Below are 4,113 nucleotides of genomic sequence, written 5' to 3'. Positions count from 1 at the left end.
CATCACTTCATGGGAAATAGATGGGGAAACAGTGGACACAGTGTCAGAGTTTATTTTTTTGGGCTCCAAAATCACTGCAGATGGAGACTGCAGCCATGAAATTAAAAGACGCATACTCTTTGGAAAAAAAGTATGCAACCTAGATAGCATATTCAAAAGCAGAGACATTACTTTGCCAACAAAGGTCCGTCTAGTAAAGGCTATGGTTTTTCCTGTGGTCATGTATGGATGTGAGAGTTGGACTGTGAAGAAAGCTGAGCACCGAAGAATTGATGCTTTTGAACTGTGGTGTTGGAAAAGACTCTTGAGAGTCCCTTGGACTGCAAGGAGATCCAACCAGTCCATTCTAAAGGAGATCAGTCCTGGGTGTTCTTTGGAAGGAATAATGCTAAAGCTGAAACTCCAGTACTTTGGCCACCTCATGCGAAGAGTTGACTCATTGGAAAAGACTCTGTGTTGCTGGGAAGGATTGGGGGCAGGAGGAGAAGGGGACGACAGAGGATGAGATGGCTGGATGGCATCACTGACTCGATGGACATGAGTCTGAGTGAACTCTGGGAGTTGGTGATGGACAGGGAGGCCTGGCGTGCTGCGATTCATGGGGTCGCGAAGAGTCAAACACGACTGAGGGACTGGACTGAACTGAACTGAATGATATCCACGTGTTTAAAGAGCAGTAGATGTTGATCTTAACATTAAATTGAGCAGTCAGTGAGAAGTATGATAGGATTTGCCAGAATTATGTTCACTGGTGGCTAATTAGAGAAAATAAAAGGGCACTTGGAATTAAGTATTGTGTACTAAGGCAGCATATAGAGATGACAGCTTCTTGAGAACAAATAATTCATAAATTTAAAGGAAAAGGTATTACCTGTTAAAAAATGGACCAATTTAATATGAATATTTTTTAAAATTGTGTCTCTTTCTTGTCAAGTATCAATGAATAATAATTCTATTTTACTTTAATTCACAAAGTCTCTGATAGGATCAAGAAAATAACTCACTAAGATATACGGATCATTAACCCTGAAATTTTATAAAATATTTTGTTTTTAAAAATAAATCCAAAACTTTTAACAGTGCTAATTGATCAAAGATTAATTTATCATTTTCATATAATGAAGTTTAGACTTATAGGAGATTGTATTCAGGTGAGGAAATATAATTTTCTTTCAAGGCAAATACATATTTCAGTTGATATTATATGTTGTTTTATCCAGAAGTTAATTATGAAAATAGAGACAATCTATTGCAATATCACTCATTAAGTTGTTATTAAAAGAGGTCTAATTTTTAATGGTCATTTGTTTTATAATTAGAAAATGCTATTGGAGTGGTTGATTTGTAACATATTAGGATCTATTTATTTAGATCCATAGAAAATACATAAAATAGGTTAATTTTTTTTCTGAGTAAAATTATTATAGCTATGCTTGAATTATAACAGAGGCCACATAATTTGGGGCAAATTCTAGGGCAGATTATAAAAGATGGTGAAATTGCTTTGATGCTTTACATAGTGGGAGTCCCACAAACTTTGTTACCACTGGGCAAACATTGATGTGCTTTCCAGTTGGTGGTGGTGTTGCTGGTTATCACCATTGCCACCAGTCTGCCATAACCAGCTATTGGATTCTTTGTGTCTCAAAGAGCTAGGTACCAATATCTATCTAATAGCTCTCTATTAGAAATTTCAAGAAAAATTCTATTGTGTACGTGAATGAATGACTCAGTTAAATATTCAAGTAATTTGTTCTTGGTTCAAACTCTGACACTGGCTTTATCTGTTACTATGAATGGTTTTATGTCACCAGTTCACGAAGTTAAGAAAGTCATGATGTGCGAATTGACTTGGCTACCCTGAGATCATTTCATCAGTCTCCATTGCAACCCCCTCCCTGCCCTTTAAGTGGGCTTGTCCCTGTGCACAGCCTGTGAGAAGATAGCATTGGTTTCTTGACTGAATCAAGGTGAAGCTATCTCCCTTGACACTGGGATAACTTTAGGGGTTACATTATCTAAGTAGTTCCAATCAGAGAGGAAATCAGCAATGCTTTTTCATACAGATTGGCAGTGAGACAGCATTTGGACTTGGTAGCTGCTGGGAGCCACTTTGGGGTCATGAAGGAAACCAGGCAGTTACTTGTGTTACACTCTGGGAGTACAAGTCATCTCTATAAGACAGAATTCCAGAATAAAAAGTACATTGTTGCCTGCTCTGAGAATGATTGCCTTTGAAGCCTGCAGCAGTGCAGACATTATAAATGGAGAGAAAGGGTGGACTAAGACAAAAAATACAATAAATGCAGTTGGAATTGGGAGAAAAGTAAAACCAGCACAAGTATTCTGGACTAGTACAGATTTTGTGAGACAGGTGAATTTTTGAATTTACCTTCAAAGATACTTTAAACCCTGACATAAAGTTTGTAAAATGGCATGAGTTTTTCCCTAAAATTGAACAATTGCATTAAAATGCAAACATGTATGTATGTGTGTGCTAAGTTGCTTCAGTCGTGTCTGACTCTTTGCAACCCCACAAACTGTAGAGTGCCAGGCTCCACTATCCATGGGATTCTCCAGGCAAGAATACTGGAGTGGGTTGCCATTTCCTTCTCCAAGGATCTTTCCAACCCAGGGATCAAATCCATGTCTCTTATGACTCCTGCATTCAGGCTGCTTTTGATCCCTAGTGCCATTGGGAAGCCCTAAAATGCAAGCATACCAACATTTTAAAGGGGAAGATTACCGAAATTTGTTCCTGGCTATTACAATATTTTAAAAAAGGTCACACAAATATTTAAACGTTTTCAAGTTTAAGAGAGTATGCTGGGACTTGCTTAGCATGCAAAATCTAGTATTGAGTACACTATGACATAATTAAGTGATTCAATACATTAATAATAGAAGGTATTATGTGGCAAGGCTTTATGTATAGTTTCCATATGTGGTTGATATTGAAAACTGTTTCATATCTTTGCTGCTGAAGGAGCAAGAGAGGGCAACTTGAAAACAAGGAAACATATCACATCAAGTTGTAATTAGCTACTTCCCTGTTGGAAATCCCACTAAAATATTGGACAAGAATGTTAAATACCTTGCTCCTTATTGATGCCCCAATGGTGAATACAGTTACTTGGCACTTAAAAATGAATAATGGGTGAATGAACAAAGAGATGTAAGGAGGAAACCGTGAAGCAAGGTCAGAGAATGAGTTATGCAGTGATGTGGGAGAAAAAAGTACGCACAACAAGAGTAGTGAAAGCTCTTGCTTGAAGAAGAGGTTAGCTTCACCTTCTGTATGGTTTTAACTGCCAACCAGAGTTTTTAGTAATGAACTCATTATGGGTATAGCTACTCCTCACAAGATTACATGTGACCAGAGGTGAACACTGATAAAGGTGGATACTGATAAAGTAGAATCAGTTTGATAGTTTAAAAAGCTGCTGTAAGACATCAGATTTATAGAACTGTTGAATATATCTTATTCTTTTCAACTCTGTAACTCTAAATCTAAAGCTAGTTCAGTTCAGTCCAGTCCAGTCGCTCAGTCGTGTCTGACTCTTTGCAACCCCATGAACTGCAGCACGCCAGGCCTCCCTGTCCATCACCAACTGCCGGAGTCCACCAAACCAATGTCCATTGCATCAGTGATGCCATCCAACCATCTCATCCTTTGTCCTCCCCTTCTCCTCTGGCCCTCAATCTTTCCCAGCATCAGGGTCTTTTCAAATGAGTCAGTGCTCAGCATCAGGTGGCCAAAGTATTGGAGTTTCAGCTTCAACATTAGTCCTTCCAATGAACACCCAGGACTGATCTCCTTTAGGATGGACTGGTTGGATCTCCTTGCAGTCCAAGGGACTCTCAAGAGTCTTCTCCAACACCACAGTTCAAAAGCATCAATTCTTCAGCTCTCAGCTTTCTTTATAGTCCAACTTTCACATCCATACATGACTACTTGAAAAACAATGGCCCTGACTAGATGGACCTTTGTTGACAAAGTAATGTTTCTGTTTTTTAATATGCTGTCTAGGTTGGTCATAACTTTCCTTCCAAAGAGTAAGCGTCTTTTAATTTCATGGCTGCAATCACCATCCTCAGTGATTTTGGAGCCCA

The sequence above is a fragment of the Bison bison genome, unplaced genomic scaffold (genome assembly GCF_000754665.1).
Source record: "Bison bison bison isolate TAMUID 2011002044 unplaced genomic scaffold, Bison_UMD1.0 scf7180017864376, whole genome shotgun sequence".
Classification (NCBI taxonomy): Eukaryota; Metazoa; Chordata; class Mammalia; order Artiodactyla; family Bovidae; genus Bison; species Bison bison.
This window is presented reverse-complemented; position numbering follows the sequence as displayed.